This window comes from Sitophilus oryzae, unplaced genomic scaffold (genome assembly GCF_002938485.1).
Source record: "Sitophilus oryzae breed Bouriz unplaced genomic scaffold, Soryzae_2.0 scaffold_1623_pilon_pilon, whole genome shotgun sequence".
In the NCBI taxonomy this organism is placed as follows: domain Eukaryota; kingdom Metazoa; phylum Arthropoda; class Insecta; order Coleoptera; family Curculionidae; genus Sitophilus; species Sitophilus oryzae.
Window position 1 is genome coordinate 766,732 of NW_022146307.1, and position 23,402 is coordinate 790,133.

Sequence of the window (23,402 nt, forward strand, 5' to 3'; positions counted from 1 at the left end):
AAATCTCATAATACTGTTTAACAAAACAAGTCAAAGTAAACTAATAAGTAAATTCTACTTAAAAAATAGAACGTAGGGTAAGTATAATAAAACATTTAGCTAATTAACAGAAAACTTTTGAAAGTCTATCGGAAAAGCAAGCTTTTGGGACATTCTAGCGGTTCCTCCTTGGCAACTAGGGGAGGGTAATTTCATTACAATATCGTCTTTGTCCACATTATAATTTTCAGGCACGGTGGGAAATACAAATTTGTTCACTTGTCGACGCATATACGATACGCAGTACTCACTTCCCTTGATATTTTCTACTAACGCAACGTAATGTACCAGTTTCTTTTTTGTAGCAAACTTTATTAAAACATAGTCTCCGGAATGTATCTCATTTGAGCAGGTGTCAAATTCGTTATCTGAATTGGATTCAACTAGATCAGCTAACGTCATATCATCCACATCACTTTCGTCTTGAAGAATAATGCCTTCGGCTTCACTTTCTGAGGAAGAACTTGGAACTCGATCTATTTTTTGAATATTTTTCTTTTGTACCTTTTTTGTTTGAACTCTACCTTTTTGAATGACTTCTTTTTGTTTAATGCTTTCTAAATATTCAGCACTCGTAAGAACCGCAGAGTTTGAATTAATCTTACGTCTTGTCTTAGTCTCAGGATTTGTTTTATTGATTTTGGCAAGCAAAATTTCTTCGAACGTGGTGGACGATGAAGCTGTGCCCGCGATTGAAATATTTGATGTGGATGCCAAATTAATTTCATTTATTATCTGGTTTTCCTCGGGTTCTGTTATCTTTTCTTCTCCCTCTCTGTGTTTATCTTCTCTATTAGGTTCTTCAACTGTTTCAATTTCAGCCTCTTCGGCATTTAAATTATACATACTACTATTTAGTACAGTATCTCGTTGTGCACATTCGTTATATCTTTTTAGCTTCACTTCATTAAGTCTTTCTTTTGGGTATTTTTCCTTAGAACAGGGATACAGACCAGTAGTTTCAAACGATCGTTTTATGACATCTCGTGAAATTCCCTCATTCCATAGTTCACAGATCATATTTGCAAACTCACATTTGGTGAGCTTCCTTTGGTTTAATCTTTGCCACTCTATAAGTTTTTGATTCCATTTTAATTTTAAAGGTCCAAAACAGCATTTGTCTAATGGTTGCAAAAGGTCAGTCGCATGTGGTGGTAGTTTAAATAAGGTAATGTTATTCTGGATGGCAAGCTCTATGGTCCCTGTAGCCAAGTGAGAAACATGCCCGTCCATTATAACAAGAAGGGGTCTTTGCTGGACCATCTTGCAGAACTTTTGAAACCAAGAATTAAAAACCGCTGTTGTCATCCATCCCTTGTCGGATACAGCATAGCATGTATTTTCAATGTCTTGCGTTCCTTTCCAAGTGCTCCATAAATTTTGTCCTTGATATATTATTAAGGGCGGCAAGAGATCTCCGTTTGCCGAAATGCAGGCCATTGTTGTAACATTTTCTTTTCCGGAACCTTCGATACTCCGATGAACCCTTTGTCCTATCCAAAACAAGTGGATTAGATTAAAAATAGTTTAAGTATTACAATCCTAACTTACCTATCGCTGAACACCCTTTACTCTACCGGGATCTAAATTAAAACTAGTTTCGTCTAGATTAAATATATGTGAGGGTTTATCTTGTAATCCCAGTTTCTTAATTGTTTCCCCAAGTTTATCATAAAAGGAATAGATGATAAAGGGGTCACTGGTTGCAGTTCTTCGGCACTTTTCCAACTGTTCCATCTTTTTTTGACTTAGTCCATTCCTTTTGCAGAACGTCCGAAACCAGTCATCTCCGGGTTTTCCATTATTAAAAACGGTTTTTAAATTATTTTCATTGACGTAAGTTTGAACAACACGTTTAATTTCTTCTTTGGATACAGCAAATCCCCATTTAGCCATCACGGTGATCTTTTGGGTTAGATCAGCTTCTTGATCCACTGATAAGGCTTGCTTTCTACCTTGTTTCGACTTATTTTTGTTGTTAAGCGACCTACTAAGCTTGGACTTGTCGATTCTAAATTGTCGTGCTGCCTCTCTTACCCCAAGCTTCCCTTGTTTAACAAGATTTATGGCTTCTTCTAAGTCTTTTGCTGTATATTTTTTTAATTTAGGAACGTATGTTCTAGGCATTTTGAAAACAATTCCAGTTATCCTAGAATAATAATAAGTTACTAGTAGAAAACGCAAATTTTACCTGTCTCATTTTTACTCCAACAGGTGTCTCACATTTACCCCCACACAAGTCTCAATTTTACCCCAGAATAATTTTACGAGCGCTCGGGTCAGGTATCAAAGAAAGACTGTTGCACATGGTTCCAACGCATCACAAGACAAACACAACAATATTCCGACTTTAAACGAGTCGCTCCGACAATTTAGGCTGCCGTGGCGGGAAAAGTTAGCGCCTTTTATTTGAAAGTTTTATGAGTGTTTTTGTGATTCCTTCAAATACATCATGTTTGATATTTTCTGTGCCATAATTGTTTAAATTTAATATAGGCATGCTCAACTTAAAAGAAGACTTAACGTTTTTACTTAATCAGAGTTTAGAAAAAGATGTTTAATAATAGAAAAAACTCACTGTCTCATTTTTACCTCAAATTTTTACTGTCTCATTTTTGCACCGCCTTGCCCTACTAATACCAATATACAGGTAAATCAGGCAAATGTTTTCGGTGTAAGAGAGATGGGAAATTATCATAGAATAATGGCTGATGAAGGAGAAAGGTAAACAATTGTATCTCTTGAGTTTAAATAGCTTTGGTTATTGCGGCGGCGGTCAACAATCATCGTCTTATTTTTCCCCTTGTTTAGTTCCAAGCCATATTCTGCACTAATAGAGCACAGTGCAGTCATGACTTCCTGCAACTCTTCTTTGCTGGCGGCTATAATCACGGTATCATCCGCGTATCTCAGGTTATTTATCCTCCTGCCCCCCGCGGATATTCCACCGTTTTATTCTTCTATTACTCGACGCATGATATTTTCACTGTAGATATTAAACAGGATTGGCTAGAGTATACATCCCTGTCTCACACCTGCGTTACTCTTGAAACCACTCGATAACGTGTTATTAGCTCTGATCTTAGCATTGTTGTTCTCATAGAACTGTTTGACCAAATAAGTGAGGTGAGGTGGAGTGCCCATTTCTAGTAAACTTCTTATAACAGCTATCTTATAAAGCTTTTTTCTACGATTAGCCTAGAAAATGCAGTTTGACACACGGAAAACTCGATCTGAAATTGGCGTTTTGCAAACTGTTGTGTGCTAAGGATTATTACATGTGTCATTTTGCACATGACATGTGCCAATTTTAACATTTTTAACCTCCAATGTTTAGCTGAAACGCCAAACGCAACGCAGCCGCCAGAAAAGTGTCATCATTACATCGCAAATTATTTCACAAAACTGGCAAAAAACTGAGTGAATCTGCTGCTAATTTGTAGTCGTAGAAAAAATAGTGTAAAAAACTCGTTAGAAAACTTCTTATTGTACAGGGTGGGTCAAATTCGACGCTTTTAAATGGAAACACCCTTTTCTATAGGAGATAGACAAAAACTAATATCGGTGTCTGGAGCTCAATTTTTGTCTAAAACATGATGATGAAAACCGCATATCGATATCTCTTACCGTTTCGGAGTTACGGGGTGTTTTTCAAAAATATGCATTTTTAACAAATCGCTGTAACTTTTTTGCTGTGGAAAATTTTGTATTTTTATGAAAACATTTCCAAATCACCTTTTTACGTAGAATTTAATGGTTTTAGTATAATTTTTTTAAAATTAATAATTTAAGAATTATCAACAGAAAATTTGATTTTTTATACGGGACACCCTGTATATTTTTAATTTATTGAAAAGAATTTAAAATTACCTTTCCAAAAATATAACACACTTGATATTTTGCTCGATTCCTCTTCGAGATATAGAGTATACAAAAATTCGCCCGCTTTAATTAAGTAGGCTTTGAATGGCACCGGCTGTAATGCAAAAAAATTCTAGCTGTGAGCATCAGTTAAAACGAAAACAATATTTGCTATGAGAGATGCAGAATTTTATAACAATTTAAAATATATTTAACCAACATCAACACATTTAAACTTTATCTAATAACAATAAAAATAAATAGCAAACCAAGACATGAGATTTAGCTACAGGTGTTCGACCGTCTTCTGTTATATCGACCATCTTCTGTTATGGACAGACGGGGCCGTTTCTGAACAATTCTCGCGGAATTCCTTAACTCAGTGGGGGTCAGAAAATCCCTCTCATAACTGCTAAGTATTTCTAATTCTTGTCTAGATTATACGGAAGAATAAGGAACCTTTATTCTTCCGCAAATATATCCATAGGATTAGATCCATGGACACTAAGTCAGGTGTGATCACAACGGCTCACAATGGCTGGGATCTTGGTTAGCTATTCAATTATTCTTGAAATTGGCTGCAAAAATTTGCTGATAACTTCAGCGTTCTGAGGCGGTGCCTCTTCTTGCTGGAAAAATATATTTTCGAGTTCCATTAAGGGCATATCATCAATAAGGGGTCCAAAGCCTACTAGTTAAAAGTGGCGAACTTTTAAAAATTCTGTATTTCGAAGGGGAATATAACAAAATATCAAGTGTGCTATATTTTTGGAAAGGTAATTTTAAATTCTTTTCGGTTAATTAAAAATATAGAGGGTGTCCCAAATAAAAAATCAATTTTTCTGTTGATAACTCTTAAATTATTAATTTTAAAAAAATTATACTTATGCCATTAAATTCTACGTAAAAAGGTGCTTTGGAAATGTTTTCATAGAAATGCAAAATTTTCCATAGCAAAAAAGTTACAGCGATTTGTTAAAAATGCACATTTTTGAAAATCACCTCGTAACTCCTCAACGGTAACAGATATTGATGTGCGGTTTTCACCTTCATGTTTTTGATGAAAATTGAGCTCCAGACACCGATATTAGTTTTCGTCTATCTGCTATAGAAAAGGGTGTTTCCATTTAAAAGCGTCGAATTTGACCCAGCCTGTACACTCGTTCGACTTGTGGCTCTTGCCTGCGGCTCGAGCCAACAAACTGTCGAACTCGTGTGCAAAACGTCGTTTTCGAAACTCGTTGTTTAATATACTATTATGTAACTTACCCTTTTGTCCCTGCATTCTTTTTGCTCTTTCAGATCTGTAAATATTTATCCAAAAATGTATTTCTGGAGATTTTACAACACTAACTATGACCCTTCCTAAAATACCTTAACCCAAAGAAAATAATTAAAAACTTGAACGCCTAACTTCTATCTGCATTTTTAATAGTTACAGTTTAATCAAGGAACTTTTATTAACATTAAGAACTGTGGCTTTTTTAACCGCTGCATAATCTCTTCCTTAACAAAACTAGTCCTGGGTTAGTTCCGAACCAATTTCACTAGACTCTGAGAGAAAGATAATAATTAAAAAGTCTCTAGAAACCTGAGAGGGGGAGGGGGTGGTGTAAAAAGGACGCGTACAGCTCAAAGCTGCTTAAAATGCATAACCAACTAATACATAAACATAACACAAAGACGGTTTGTTCGGCTCTAAGGGACCACGGGCGGTAAACGGGGAATTTCCCTTTGAAAAAGCGCTATCCGTAAGGTCGTCCTGCCAATCTTATTATTAAAATATGCCATATTAATATAAGGCTTTCTCTCTGTGTGTGCAGTTAAAACTTTGACGCTGAAAGAGCTTGTTTGGGGGTTTGTATAAAGGCTTATAGTGTGGTTTTTGAGCCAAAAAAGTACCTACATAATCTTAAAAACACGCAGAAAAAAATCGTGGGTGTTTGGGAAGGCTCGAATGTTTTTGTGACGTTTCGCGACTTTATTGTCGTTTTTTCAGGCACTATAGGAGAAGCAGTTTTTTTAAAAATATCAAAATAAAATTAACTGGCCACTTACCCAAAACATATATGGCATAATATGACTATATATAATATGCCTACAAACATTCATGGCGATTCCAACCGCCAAAACCGAGCGATATGTTTTGGGTAAGTGGCCAGTTAATTTTATTTTGATATTTTTAAAAAAACTGCTTCTCCTATAGTGCCTGAAGAAGCGACAATAAAATCGCGAAACGTCGCAAAAACAATGTTTCCTTTCGAGCCTTCCCAAACACCCACGATTTTTTCTGCGTACTAACTACTGGGAACTAACAATAATCATAATCTTAAAAATGTTTATATATCGGATTATTTTGTCAGATAAAAAAAAGGGATTTGATATGTTAGTATATGACAAAATTAGAATTAATTGACGTATTCAATTGTTTTTTGTTACTTCCTTCCGGTGGGTTACCTTCCTTATGTTAACTTTTGACATATTCGCTCAAAAACAAATTGTATTTTAAATTTGCTGAAGCTCTGCAAATAGAGTGCCATGGCTGTGTTAAAAACACTATTTTTTAATGAAGGAGTCTTGGAAAATAGATTTGATCGCCTAATGTTTTTAGTATCTTGTCCAGGCCCGATGGCCCCCTGTGCCCAGATGTCCAAATTGTATTTTTAATCATATCTCAATTTCTTCAAATGGAACGAGGATGGCTCATTAGCATATTTGGAGAAAGCATTTTTTAGAAATAATTTGATACCACACACTTGACATATGATATGTCATTCGATTCAGAGTGTCATTTTCTATCGAATAAAGTAAAAAAATATCGAGGGTGGCATTTAAAAATCAAAAGTTGTAGGCATTTCCGGTGAAACCGGAAGTGACCGTAAACAATTGAATATGTCAATCCTTAATTTACGTCATATACTAACATAATAAATCTCGTTGTTTTGTCTGAAAAAAATTAAAAAGTTACAGGGGTGAGCCACTTTTGAGACGCACCCGGTATATCTCTTCTTAAATTTTTAAATGGAGCACTCTGTATATATTTTTTTTTGGTAGATGGCGGCATTACTACGTATGGCTTTTTCAACGGTAAAATACCAGACAAAAATCATTAGGTAGCTGTGATAAATAAAATTTACTGTTAAAAAAGCCATATGTAATATAATACGTATATACTGTATACACTCTTATATTGGGAAATTATTAATAACATTCAAACGCCAGTGGAACAACGTGCACCACAGAGGAAGAAAACTGGCATGAAAAATTCAGTCGCTGGGCCGGTCTCTGGAAAATTTAAAATCGGAAATCACAAAGGAGCGTGTCGTAGCTGCTACAGGGGAATCCCTTTATGGAAACCAAATTCAATTTTTCGTTTCGCCTGGCTAGATGGCTTACTTGCTCGACCGTACATTCAGTTAGGAAGTTTAGGAACAGAACAATGAGTTTGTTGTTATTTTATTTTTTTTCTTTAGTTTTGTATATTTATTTAAATGGTTTTAATGAAGTTTTCATACTGGCTGGCAACGTTCTACATCGTCAGAACATGATGGATTGCATTATTGAATATGTATTGCACATCAGTGTCGACAAAACTAAAATTATTGTATTTTCCAAAAAAATGTCAGAATTTAAAACAAGGTGATTGTTATGTATGATTAGGGTTTCCATAAAGGCTTTAGGAAATTCCCGACAGTGATTTCAGAAATCCGGACAAAATCCGGCCAAATAAACTCTACAATCCGGACGTCGCAAAAAAGAAACAATAAATTTATTTATGAACTTTTATAGGACGCAAATAATAGCCCCGGAATCAACAAAATATAAACCAAAAAAACATTCACTTTCCAGGAGTGCACTAAAAGCGAAAAAGTTGAACGCCAAATTATAGAAATGGGTACTTTCGAACATGCGTCGATTAAGTAGAGTTGTAGCATCGTAGAGACTAAAATATTCAACAAAGTAACTGAGCAAATTAATTCAACTAAAACTGTAAAATATTTTAATAAGTTAAATTGTTTTTGTGGTCAGGTTTCCCTGACGCTTTTCCAAATCCGGACCGGACCGCCCCGGACACTTAAAAATCCGGATCAATCCGGACGTATGGAAACCATATGTATGAGGATCGTTAACGATGCTTGCGACCCCAAATCTGAGATATTGGCAAAGATCGAACAGGCCTGACGTACCTTCGCTTCTATGAAAGCACTCTTCTCCAGCCGAGATCTAAGGCTCAAAGTGCACGTGTATGCTACGTTGCTAAACGTAGTCAAACGTAGTAACTTCTACGTTGAGAAAACCTGCATATGCCTTCATTCGTCAATCCTATCAATTGTAGATGCCTATTCAGCTGGTAATGCCCTGTTAGCAGATCCACTACAGCTTTGACTGTCTTTCTGTGTTTGCTTATCAGATCTGTACATTTTTGGCGAATATTCTACTATGAATTTTATGCCGATGTCTGCCCTGATAAATTTCTCTACCATTCTAGAGGTTTACTATGAATGTGGTAGACAATGATTCAGTATTGAGACTAAAAGAACTTTGGACTTCCATTGTCTTTATTTATTTTGCTTCCATAACGTTTCGGTCAGAAATATAACTGGCCGTTATCAAGTGTGAACTAATCTAAATCCTAAAACTACTGAGCTTATATACTAGACAAAATAAAAACACTAAATCACCACAATACACCAAAACACTTTTACACTTTTGGTGTATTGTGGTGATTTAGTGTTTTTATTTTGCTGTGTAACACCAAAGGTTCCAACCCTCAACTGTAATTATATACTAGAGCCGAGCATTCACCAGTGAAGTTGGGTGCAGTCACTCATGAGGCTGTCTACTGAGACTACCTGCATTGGAACTTTTCATGAGTGGTTGCCCTATTGTTGAAATTTCCATATTTGGATTGCTAAAGATTTTATTATTACTAGATATTAATACGGCCTCTTTAAATTTGCGCTCTCTCCAATGGGGTTTTTCCTTTGTGGACAACCCGGTCTTCCGACCATTTTGAGTTGGTGCTTGGATCACACATGTTCTACAATGCCCCACTTCATTGTTTCACCTCTTTGCGTATGTTTTTTTATGTTCGTTAAGTCCACTTGTAGAGGACGATTTGTCTCTACAATATACGACCCACCGCACTCGCAAGGTACCTGATAGATACAATCTTTCTCTTATTTTGATGATTCCGGTTTTGTTTTTGTTAGGACACTTCTTAGAGTAGTCCCAGACTTAAAAACAGTTTTAATTTTATACTGCTTGGCTATTCGCCTGATCTTCTCCAATGTTCCTTTAACATAGGAAATCGTCAAGATAGAGAGAGAGCATTCTCTATAGGCTGGCGCACCAATGAGTCAGACTTGCAATTGGATATAATAGAGAGTAACCATTCTGAAGCAAATCGGTTTTAATATTACTTAGTTCAGAATTCAGAGATTCTTGGTCACTGCATAATATAGTGATCGCTCGATGGCATAATGTTTTAACTATAACCCTTTTGGTTGCTTCAGAGTGGTTTGACTGAGAATTTAAATATTGTCCCATATATGTGGATTTTCTATATACAGCAGTGCTAATGGATCCATTTACTTCTACCGATAAGAACATCCAGAAACGGTAGACAGAAGTTTTTCTCTTTCTCAATCGTGAATATAATTGAGTTACTTCGTGAATTCAGATGATTGAAAAAGGAATCCAACTGTCTATCAGATCCATTCCGGATTATAAAGGTATCGTCAACATATCGAAATCTAACGTTTCTGGATATTGCCAGTCAGCTTGTTAATTAATAAAATATCCCATTTAATGCAGACTCCAATCTGTACCACTAATAATCCATGAAAAATGTATATAACATAAATCAAAATAACTTATACGAATATACCATAATCTAACAAATCTGCACTTTCTATTAATGTAAATCCTCACAATCCCCACGGACCGCTAACTAAAACAAACTATTAATTTATTTTATTCTTTCCACTGAACAAAAACAAAACAAAACACACTTTTACCGATTTAAATTTAGACTTTTAACGAAAAACTGCCAGCGAATTAGTCCGGCAGCGAAGCTCTTTTCCGTGTAACTGTCCCTAACTTCGCTCTCTTGCATATGAAAATTTGAACGGACCGGGCGCCATCAATTGAAATATTCAGGGTCGTCGGCAGCTCCGGAAAACCGTATTTTCCGGAGTCCGGAAAACTTCCTTTTTTCCTTTTTCTCTCCTCTTTCGTTTTCTTTTTTCGTTGCGATCCGATTACTGGTATCGCGTGAATGGACAAAGTTTGTGTGTGTCGTTTTTTGTTTTTTTATTCTTCTATGGATATTTAGAGACGTGTCGCGTGCCTATAGGAAAGAAGATTATTTTCTTATTCTCTCATTAACCGTTTTTTTTAGAGAGCATGAAGTTGTATAATCTAATGTGACGAAGCATTTTTGATGAATCAAATATGAAGCATTTTTGTAACATAGGAAATGTTTTTGGTATACGGAGCGATCATCAATGATTAAAATAGTTAGCTCGTTGACAATACTATTAGAGGATTTTATGATTAGTAATTGTTTTGCCTTTTCTTTATCTTCTAGAAAAAATTTGACTTTGTTATTTGTTAAATAGACATAGTTTTCCATGTAAAAACTACCGGGTGCGTCTCAAAAGTGGCTCGGCCCTATAACTTTTTTATTTTTTCAGTTAAAAAACGAGATTTGGTATGTTAGTGTATGACATAAATTAGGATTGACGTATTCAATTGTCGCCGGTCATTTCCTCTCTCACCGGAAATTACTTTTGATTGGAATGATTTTTGATTTTTAAATTGCACCCTCGGTAGTTTTTTCAAATCAAATCAAATCAATACATTTTTTTTATTATTAGGTTTTCGTGTATTTATAACAAAATATAATAATGTACTGACATATGTTTTTGCGCTAAGTGAAGGGAACCCAAGATGTCCCCTTTAACTTGTGTTGCAAAAACATATATCTGAGTTTAAAGATGGCGAGTTCAAGCGGGACCGAAGACGGTGACAAGGGGGCGGCGCGGCGGCGCGGCGACGTGGTCGATTGATGTAAAACTTTTGTGGTCGTGATCGATTGATATTAATGATTTTACTTTATTTGATAGATAATAACACTCTGAATAGAATGACATGTCATATGTCAACTTTTGGACATTTTGACATATTGTTTATTTGAAATTATTACATGCGGTTCATAACGAAAATTTGACTCGAAATACCAAGTTTGTGGTATCAAATTATTCGCAAAAAAATGCTTTTTTCAAATATGCTAATGAGCCACCCTCGTTCCATTTGAAAAAATTGAGATATGATTAAAATCACGATTTAGGCATCTTTTATCCAGCCAGAACAAGACACTAAAAACATTATACGATCAAATCTATTTTTCCAAGGCTCCTTGATTAAAAATTTGTGTTTTTAACATAGCCATGACACTGTAGATTGAAATTTAAAATATTTTTTAATAGATTTTTTATTAAGCGAGAATTTCAAAAGTTGACATATGGTACGTCGTTCTGTTCAGAATGTCATTTTCTATCGAATAAACTAAAAAAAATAGGGTGCTATTTAAAAATCAGAAGTTGTAGTAATTTCTGGTGAAACATGAAGTGACCAAAAACAACTGAATACGTCAAATCAATCCTAATTTATGTCATATACCAACATACCAAATATCGTTTTTTTATCTGAACAAATAAAAAAGTTGTAGGGGTGAGTTACTTTTGAGACACACCAGGTATAGTGTTCAACATAGAAGATTTTTTGGAATTAAACTAGTTTATGATAACCTTAATATCCGTTTTATTACCAAATTTTACTTTGAGCACATAACCTAACTATTAATAATATATTATGTTTTAACATAGTTAACGACACCAAAAAAATGACAAAATCTTTTTATCAAAGTAACAAACATTTTGTGCATGGATTGAGTATAAAGTGCATGCTTTGTAGAATTTACAACGACAATGAAAACATAACAATTTTATTCAAAATTATACACCACATTGAACACGTCAATGTTGACATATATTTGATACCAATTAAACTTTTAGTTACGTAATCGAGGGCGCGATTTTTAAATTCATTGTTGCCAACCATGAACTCTATCGGCGCGGCGGCGGCGCCCCGCTGACTAACTGGAATTTAAATTTCGCGCTGGGGATTCAAGTGATAGCTCTGCTGTAAAAAATGTCAAGTTGCCACATTTATTTATTTATTTCCTAACATTGTCATTTCGTTTTGACACTGTAGCTTTGTATTACGAGTTTTTAGTTTAAATAAATAGTGATACTTTAAGCTTAAAAATGTTTACTAGCAGACCTTGCAAACGAACATTGTTCTTTTTAGAACCACTTTTCGTGCGAAGTGTACAAGATAGCTAAATAGCCGTAAAAAACTCATCGCAACTTTACTAGAATATTTTGAACGGGAAAAAGCGGTGGTGATGGCCCTTTATGTTCCTTAAGTGCTGTTAAAAAGGTGAGTTTTGTTGATGTAAATAATAACTGTTTATACAGGGTTGTTCACCACATACGACGCGGAGTATTGTAGCTAAACTCTTAGATTTTTGCAAATTGTAAGTTTTGGGTTCGCTGAAGGACTATTAGAGCTACAATTTAAAAATATTTTTACAAGATACAGAGTGTCCCAAATAAATAAAAAATATCAAAGTTGTATATTTTTAATGGAACACCCCGTATATTATTACATTTTTAGTTTCTACGATTAAAATAAAGGTAAATTTGATTAAGGTTTACTGCTTTTAATCTTACCGTTTTTGTCAAAATACAGTAATAATTTTAATGCTTTATTTCTCCAGGCGTATTTAGGTTTTTAAAACCAAATATTGTAGTGAAGTATTTCTATTTACTACATTTTGTGTTGGAATAATAAAAATTATACTATACCTTATACAGAGTGTCTAAAATTTTATTTCAAATAATAACTAGCTATAAATGGCAATAACTTCTTTAATTTAAATAGAACACCCTGTATATTTTATAAGATTCAGATGGACAATTTAATTGTCTATCAAATTGTATTATGTCATTTTTTACCTATGTCTTCGGTTTTTCGTAGAAAATGCATTTTCTTATAATTTAGACCTCAATTATCAATATACCCATGGAATATTGACATTTTTCATTATTTTTAAAGATGTAACAAATTTTTAAAGGGTACAGATACTAATATTGTCGATATAGTTCGTTTATGTCATTAAAAAATAAAAAAAATGTTTAAATATTTGTAAAAGAGAACAAATTAATATGATTCCAGTATTCAAACTACATTAATTGACCGTTTGTGTTGATTAATAATAATTGCTTTAAATACTAAAAAACTTAATTTTGTATGTGTATTAGATAGTGTGGTAAAAAGTAACACCTTAAAAATTTTATTTCATTTTTTGACGGATGCTTATTTATAATAACAGAGACGTTCATTTCCATAACTTATTATTTATTGATTTCTGAATCTAAATCCACATTTATTTAGAATAATTTATTAATTAACACAATTAAATATGCAGTTAATTAATATTTTGGCGGAAATAATGGTGGTAGGTATATTTAATTAATGTTTCTCTTTTATAAAGATTGAAATAGTTTTATTTTTGTACATACCAATAGGCTGGTAATATTATCGTTTTTAGCACCTGTACATTTGTTGCTTTAAAAACAATCTAAAATGTCAATATTCCATAGGTATTTTGATAAATGAGGTCTAAATTATAAGAAAATGCATTTTCTACGAAAACTTGAAGGGATAGGTAAAAATGGTATAATACAATTTGATGGTCAATTAAACTGTGCATGTGATTCTCCTAAAATATACAGGATGTTTTATTTAAGTTAAACAAGTTATTGCCGTTTATAGCTAGAAATTATTTAATAGTTATTTATGATATAAGTGGTATTTTATTTTGTGAGAAGGGAAGCTTGGGACACAGTGGATCGTGGTATAGGGATATAGCAGTCATAAATAGAAAAAAAAATACTTTAATAAGTAATTTGTAGCCCAGCTGCTTTATTTATGGCGAAAAGAAAAATATCTATAGATTTTGTTATAATTTTAATTGAATTTTAGCAAAACGCCGGTCTAATTATGACTGCAAAACTTTTTTTTTGTAAAGCGTGTCACTTAATAATATCGGTAAAGATACACACCTGTACATTTACCGTTATCGCTTAGTAATGATTTCTGGTGAACTCCAAAAAATGTTTTTCTTACATTAACAGCCCCACGCCCCCTCTTTTAAAGGGTGAACGTGGGGGATGGCTTTAGGGAAATGTTTGGATTGGGTGAGAAAGTGAAAGGTGAAAGAGATAAGTTTATAAATTCTTTAAAAATCACTTCTTGTATCATTAGCTGTTTGTTTAGACCTTTCTTAATAGAAAAAATCAAGTTCCCCCGTGAAAAAAATAAAATAACAAGATACTAATTTAACAATGGGATCCAAAAAATATATTATATGCGTGCAGACGAAGAAGTGTTTATAATTTAATTGTTTGTAAAAAAGTTTTATTTTGTAAATCAAGTGATTTCCATACAAAATTTTTACTGCAATTTCACAAAATTGAAAATATTTCAAAAACGGTAAGGTTTAAGTGTGATAAACCTTAATCAAATTTACCTTTATTTTAATCATAGAAACTAAAAATGTAATAATATACAGGGTGTTCCGTTTAAAAAAATACAACTTTGATATTTTTTATGTATTTGGGACACTCTGTATCTTGTAAAAATATTTCTAAATTGTAGCTCTAATGGTCCTTCAACGAACCCAAAACTTACAATTTCTAAAAATCTATTCGTTTAGCTACAATACTCCGTGTCGTATGTGGTGAACAACCCTGTATATTTAGGCCAGTCAATCTGGAGGTTGAGGTGGAAAAAATTAGTAACCAACCGATTTCAACAGGAATGTGTAGATAATGATCTCCTATTTAACCCCTCAAAATTCCCATTCGGTCCCAGTGGGGGAAGTTTGAAAAAAACCGCCGCCATCTTGGATTTTTTCGTTTTTTTCAAATATCTCCGTTAACATAACTTTTTTCGAAAAAAAAAGTACGTTTTTTGTAGAGAATTAAATTTAAAATATTTAACCCTCAATCACTTTTTTTCTAACATAAATAGTAATAGAGATAGAGCAATTTTTTACTATACGTTTTATAAATTTTCTAGGTCTTTAATTGGACAACCAATCAGCTATTATTTTTGCGTTAACAGTATAGTGTTAATATAGATAAACCACAAGTATAAATTTAAGCATTAAAACAATTAAAAATAACGTTTAAGTATTATTTATTAAATAATGTTATTGTTTAAAAATTATTATTAAATTAAAGTTATTAAATAAAATGTGCTATGTCGTCATCCTGAGCGTCATTTTTGTCCTAAATTAAAATACAAATGTTTGTGCAACTGATCCCGTAGCACTGACCACACCTTCAAGAACATTTAAGACCCAGTTTTCTACAAGAGCAATTTTTAGAGCACTGAATCTTTTTGCAATTGCAAAAAAATAATTTTAATGGGTCAGGAGGCGCTACATTCTGTTGATTGAATAGGTGTCAGTTTGTCTTTTTGATCTTCCTTCCATCCATATTGTAAAGGATCTAACTTGTTACCAATCCATTCTTGAATCTAAAAAATACAACTTATAACATTTCCTATAATAACTATATCTTTAGAGTTACCTGAAAGTTACAGTCCTGAGTAAATGGAGTTTTGCAGAGTTCTCAGTTGGAGGCAAATTAGCTAAATTCAAGGTAGTCTTAAGGCCTTGTCTTGATGTAATCCTATTGTATAGAGTGTATCTCAGATGGTTAATATATTTAATATAGCTTGGGCAGTGATATAGCGTTAAAAGATAATTTAATCTTGACTGAAACAAGTCATCTTTGTTAACATTTTTTTCTAAAAATAGGTCGAGGTATTTAGGAGCTAACATCAATAGTCAGTGCGACCCGAAAAGAGAAATATTTTTAAGAATTGAGCAAGCGAGAAAAATCTTCGTGAGAATGAAATCATTTTTTACAAGAAGAGACCTCAGTGCGGATCTCAGAACTCGAATGGCCAGATGCTACGTCTTCTCTGTATTACTCTATGGATGTGAGAGCTGGACACTGGATTCACAGACCGAGAAGAGAATAGAAGCCTTCGAACTGTATATATACGGACGGATGCTGCGAATCTCATGGGTACAAAGGATCACCAACAATGAAGTACTCCAGCGCATGCAGAAACAAAAAGAGATACTGAACACCATCAAGGAAAGAAAAATACAATACCTGGGTCATGTGATGAGAGGTGGTAGATACGAAATACTGCGCCTCATAATAGAGGGCAAAGTGCAAGGGAAAAGATCAGTAGGAAGGCGCCAGAACTCATGGCTAAAAGATTTGAGGAGATGGTTTGAACGCTCGTCTGCGGAAATCTTCCGGGTTGCAGTTTCCAGAGCCACAATTGCCATTTGAATCGCCAACCTTCGGCAGGAGAGGGCGTGATAAGAAGAAGAAGAAGATTGACAAAAATCATAATCTTTTTTCAGTACCGACAGCCACATTTTTGACTTGTTTCACTCAGGATTAAATTATATTTTAAAGCTACATATATTACTGCCCGAGCTATATAAAACATATTAACCCTCTGAGAAACACTCTATAGGTACCCGGTGGCGTAGACGTACCAATCTAAAGGTTGTGGATTCGAACCCTACAGCCGGCAATTCATCAGTCGACTAGTTAGTTATAAAATAAAAATAGTTTGGGTACCTGGGTCGACTCAGTCTTAAATGAGTACTTGGGATTCACAATCCTGAAGTAATAAGGCGGTTAAAGCGTAGTTGTATCCATATTATCTTCCTTATACCGAACGGCCCTAGCATGGCAAGCTGTACCTTGCTACTCCCAAAGAGTTAAACGCTATATACGGGAGCTATTATTATATTATTATTAGAAGATGCACTCTATACAATAGGATAACATGAAGACAAACCCTTAAGACTACCTTTAATTTAGTTAATTTGTCTCCAACTGAGAACTCTGCAAAACTCCATTTACTCATTTACTCAGATTACCTTTCAGGTAATTGTAAAAATATATCTATTATAGGAAATGGTATAAATTGTATTGGTTAGATTATAGAATGGGATTGGTAACAAGTTAGATCCTTTACAATATGGATGGAAGACAGATCAAAAAGGTATTCTGACACCTATTCAAACAACAGAAGATGTGGCGCCTCCTGACCTAGTAAAATCATTTTTTTTTGCAATTGTAAATAGAGTGAGTGCTCTAAAAATTGCACTTGTAGGAAACTGGGTCTTAAATGTTCTTCAAAGTGCTACGAAATCAGTTGCACAAACTTTTCTATTTTAGTTGAGGACGAAAATGACGCTCAGGATGACGCCATAGCACATTTTATTTAATAACTTCAATTTAATAATAATTTTTTTACCAATAATTTTATTTAATAAATAATATTTAAACGTTATTTTTAATTGTTTGAATGCTTAAATTTATACTTGTGTGTGGTTTATCTATACTAACGCTATGCTGTTAACGCAAAAATTATAGCTGATTGGTTTAAAAAAACTGGAAAATTTATAAAACGTATAGTAAAAAATTGCTCTATCTCTATTACTATTTATTTTAGAAAAAAAAACGATTGAAGGTAAAATATTCTAAATTTAATTCTCTACAAAAAACATATCTTTAGTTTTTTCGAAAAAAGTTACGCAAACGGAGATATTATAAAAAACAAAAAAATCCAAGATGGCGGCTGTTTTTTTTCAAACTTCCCCCACTGGGACCGAATGGGACTTTTGAGAGATTAAATAGGAGATCATTATCTACATATTCCCGTTGAGATTGGTTGGTTACTAATTTTTTTCACCTTTACATATAACACTCGGCTACATTTACTGGCCTAATTTATAATTAATTTACCTCTGTTTCATAAAATATTTTGATTAAAAGAAAATACGTAAAAGTGGGCAACGCTGTGCCGTCCAAACTTAGTCACGTGACTGAAAGTTTATTTGATATGACTATCTCTGAGTAATTCAACCTATCGTTACAAAATTATATAAAAGCAAATCATCAAGTTAATGTCAAATTCGTTTGACACGATAATTTCAAAACGAGATATTTAATCGAAAATAGACCTGCTGATAATTACAGTTTAATTTTAATGTTTTCGTTGCTCAATTTCCGAACAGTTGAAGCAAAAACGATAATAGGGGATGGCGCTAAACTTACATAGGTGTTTGTGCACCCTTTTCTAACAACAACCGAACGTAAACATTTATATGCGATGTAATTAAGCCTTATCTAGACTTCGGTCGATTAGATTAGATACACAGGACGATGTGCTTATGTGGCGTTTAAATGGCTCGACGATATTACGTGTATTTTATTTGCGAATAGGCAAGAAGCTTATTTAGTTTAATTGGAAACTATATACGTACGAAATATACCAGAAGGCAATAGTTACAATTAGAATTACTATGTTTTAACAGTTTATTTATACTAAAATGTTGGAAACTAATGAGAAATACATTTATTATTGAAGGTTATTTACAAATTTCATTTCATTTCATTTTTGAAATGACAATGGGCTGGCCATGTTGCTAGACTGGATAAAGACAGATGGACGCATAGAATAACAGTGTGGAGGCCTAGACAAACTAAAAGAAGTGTGGGACGTCCACAGAAACGTTGGGCGGACGACATTAGGGAAGTGGCAGGTAAACGGTGGTTAAATACAGCACAAAACAGGGAGACATGGAAAAGGATAGGAGAGACCTATATCCAGGAGTGGATGAATCCGGCTTGAGGAAGAAGAAGAATATTTACAAGTTATTTTACATAAAAATTTCCTTAAAAATATTCCTGATAATAATACATCGCAAATTGTATGGAAGATGTGAAGATGCCATAAGATGACTCATAGTTTGGATTCAGGCAAGGGTTGGGTACCAGGGAAGCACCACCCAAGTAGCATCTATCTGACTTCGAACTAAATCTGACCTGAAGCGACGTCAGACTTTGTGCAAATTTAGGTCGGGTGCTGGTGATACGACCGGTGACGTCGCTTTCCTATTAAAAGCGACGTTGTTGGATCCGAGTCGGTAAATCCAACGATCTGTCGACGTACAAAATAACAACGTACCATTTTTATTAATTTCCCAACGTCGCGTCGTTCCCACGTTGGCTTGCACGACGTACATATACTTGAACTAGCCCGACGTCTACCCGTAGTCCGAATAGGATACGTCTCACTGATAATCCCTAAAGTAACGTCCAATTATATTTTGTTGTATTTTATGTTCATATTTATAACCTAATTTACGTATCTCTATTTACGTCCGTAAATACAACCCATTAAGTAGCATTTGCGGCCTAATGAACATCATGAACATAACCTAATAAAAAGTTTTTGTAAACAAACTTAATTTTTTTTATTATGCCTAAAAAACACTAAAAAGGCATTTAGACATTCATCTACATTTTACAGAAAGAGATCGAGGCTTTTGTAAAATAATAATAGTAGCAGTGATATCTTGCCTTCACCCACGAATGTTTTTTATTCGGAAGAGATGCTGTATTACACTGGTGCATCTTAATTTGATTTTTAAGCTTAGGAAACCAGCAGACTCCATCCTCCTCCCACATGTGAGGTACTGGTTCCAATTCTTTTAAATTTTGTATATATACTATCTTAAAAATGTGGCTGTCCATTTTTTAAGGAGAAAACAAAAACTAAAATATAGTTGACAAAAGTTGCACAAATCCACAAATCACTGATACGCAAAGTGAGGTTACGATTGCCGGTCATCCGGTTTGATGACTTCGGTCGTGTGAGACGACTTATGTTGGAGACCCGGTCGGAATTGGTATATTGGTAGTTCATATTAAGTCGGACACAGAAATCCGCCATTCTTAACAAGTATCCGATTGTCAGCCATTTTAAAATCGTTTATTGTTTTTTAAAATTTATATTCACATTCCGATTTCTAGTAGAATAATATTGATAAGGTTGATTTTGGGGGGAACCACAGTACAATTTTATGATTAAACCATCTAGGAAATAAAAAAAATATTTTGCGAGTTACTTTTTTATAGATATTTTTATTTCATAAATCTACCTAATTTTGAAGGCGCCTGTTGTTTTCCGGAGTATTTTAATCAGATATATCAAAAAAGTGACTTCCGTTGACAAAACTGATGTCTGGATTAATGATTCAGAATTATTATAATATGAAATTAGGTAGGCACTTATATTTATATTCGAGGAGTTATTATGAATCCATTTGTAATTAGGTAGTTTGGTTAGATTTTTATGTATTCTTGGTAGCGAATATGAAGCCAAAAGTAATGTAAGTGCTTAGCGACGAATTTTAAGTGACTAAAATCCAACGTAATATGACGTTGGTAATTGGTAGAATTACATTCTCTATTAGGTCAGATACCGACGTCGAGGCGACCCGAATCTGTATTCCCCATTTAAGTGCAAATACGGGTCGTCAGGCGGTTGAACCGACGTTGGTACCCGACGTCTCCCTGAAAAAGCTCATGTATCAAATGTGCACGATCCATGTGTGTCAACTGCAGATCCTATGTTAGCATGAAGTGTATTCGAAAAAGTTATGTACAGGGTGGTCGAAATTGGTCTGTTTTAACAGAGAAAACCTATTTCCCGACTAGATAGAGCAAAACCGACATAGATGTCAGGGTTTCTCAGACACGTTTAATGGCGAAAACCACCTGTTGATATTTTCACTGCCAACTGAGATGCGGGGTCTTTTTGAATTTTTTACCATTTGGAAAATTGCCCTTAACTTTTGTATTTCGCGGGATAATAAAATTCTGTAAAAACGTTCTTAAGGCACTTTTTTAAGCACTATCCAGTGGCGTAGTCAGTTTTTTTCTATACATGCTCTTTTTGTCAGAAATAATAAAAAATATAATTTTTTAAATGGAAATCATAGTGGGCTATGAACTTAAAAAAATGCTGGCGTTTAACCCTTTTCAACGATGTAAAGCTACGTGTATTTATTTCTAAGAATGAGAGAAATATTAGGTTTTTTATCTTTGTATCGAAGTGGGCATTGATTTTGTGTTAACTTAGTTGCCTAATTATTTTTTATCACAATTTAATATTCTATATTATTATTTATCTGCATAACTAAAGACTGAAAAGGTAAATCAACATTCTATATTAGTACTACTATTTACAATGAAAACGCCAGGGTTACAACTGCACTATTAAATGGAGATTTTAGGGAGAATTTGATTGGAACAAGAGGCCCCACATCTAGGCCTGCTAGGTCCTGTAATTTAAGTCCTTTCAACTTTTTTATAGGGGAAATTAAAAGAATTTATATATGTATAAGGAAAGAACCATTGGGACGAGAGGACGAGAGAAGAATTGCAGAAGGCTACTAGGCAAGCTTTTAAACTTATTATACCAGTTCGCCTAATAAATCGTTGTAACTCTGTGCGCAAAAGATGTTTATTGTGTATTCAATAAGGAGGTGCTCAGTTTGAACATTTTTAATGATTTTTTTAGAAAACTATATTCGTCACTCAAAAAATACGTTTTTTTAGTTTTGTTCTTTATTTATTATATCAATTTCAATTGTAATTACTAATACTAATAATACATAATGTTAATTTACCTTTTCAAAAGTCTTTAATTAAGCAGATAAATTAATAATAATATAGAATATTAAATTGTGATAAAAAACAATTAGGCAAATAGGTCAACACAAATTCAAGGCCCGCTTGGATAAAAAGACGAAAAACCTAAATTTCTCTCACTCTTAGAAATAGATACCCATAACTTTATATCGTTGGAAAGGATTAAACGCCAGCATTTTTTTAAGTTAATAGCCAACTATGATTTCCATTTAAAAAATTATATTTTTTATTATTTCTCATAAAAAGAGCAAGCATAGAAAAAAACTGACTACGTCACTGGGTTGTGTTTAAGAAAGTGCCTTAAGAACGTCTTTACAGAATTTTATTATTCCGCGAAATAAAAAAGTTAAAAATGTTTATAAAATTTTATAAAATATCTTGGGATCCATCGGACCCCAGAACGCCATAAACGGTACAAAAATTTCACCACGCCAGTTCAGGGTTAAATAGCCACGTGTATTTGGCACAAAACAAATTCATATGCCATCTGAATTATTTAGGATTTTTTTTCTATGTCGGTTTTTCTAGCTTACACTATCTTGCACAATTCACGTCACAGTTCACGTCACGAACGCTTATAGCATATTTGTAATTACAGTGGGTAGTTGGGACCTTTGGTGTTACAAAAGCAAAATAAAACACTAATTCACTACAATACACCAAAACACTGTACATTTTACACTTTTTGCATTGTTAAAAGTAAAGTGTTTTTGATGTATTGTCGCGAATTAGTATTTTATTTTGCTTGTTTGTATTAATTGATTTCCTGAGGCAAAATTTCCTCCCCAATTTCTAGGGGCAAATATAACAAGCACTACGAATCTCAAAGAGAAAGTAAAAACCCAAACAACAAAAGCATCAATTATATCAGGATATTTAAGGGATATAATTTGGCGAAATAAATATATGAGCGTCAGAAGCAAAGTTAGAATTTATAAGGCTTTCATGAGACCGGTTATGACATATGCGATAGAGACTAGAGCAGAGAACACAACAACAAAACGGCTCCTAAGAACAACAGCAATGTGAACACTTAGATCAATTACAGGATATACCTTATATGACCGGCAAAGAAGTGAGGATATAAGAGAAACATGTGAAGTACAGGACGTAGTAAGATGGGCAAGAACTAGGAGAAGAGACTGGAGAGACCATGTGGACAGGATGCCAAACGACTGGTTAGCGAAAATTGCTAAGGAGAAAAGACCCATCATGCATCGACCGCCGGGACGACCACCTACCTATAATATGGTATGAAAGCTGGTCTTCATCATCCCAACTGTTCTTAGGGAACCATTGAAGAAAACACAGGACTTGGTCCTAACGTACGAAGAAGAAGAAGAAGAAGTATTAATTGATGTCCACTACAGATCGGGGACCTGTACATACATTATAGAATATAAATCTATCAGAAAATACTGATAGAAAAACTATTCAACAGGAAAATGTGTCTCATATACTAACGAATTATGCAGAGATAACATCATCTTTATAATTAAACTATAAGTGATAATAATAATTTATAATATGATCAAAATAAATAATTATTGAATATATTTTCTCTCGATTATCTTCTACATTAATAAATATCATTGAAAATTCAAAGTTTGTGTCTATTTTTTTTTCCTTTACAACAAAATAAAAATAGTTTTGGTTAAGAAAAAAGGAAAAGCAGTTGTAATACATTCATTCTATTTTATATTTTTCTCCTAATCTTTTAATGCCAAGAGTTTTAAAATATTTGGGATTTCAAGAAAACCTCAA

At 33.8% G+C, this 23,402-nt stretch overlaps 1 protein-coding gene across 2 annotated transcripts in view; it reads left to right on the forward strand.

Annotated features, from left to right (window-relative positions):
* LOC115880428 (nucleoside diphosphate kinase A) overlaps positions 1-23,402 on the forward strand; it is a 191,670-nt gene that overhangs the window by 154,289 nt on the left and 13,979 nt on the right. The window lies entirely within an intron of this gene.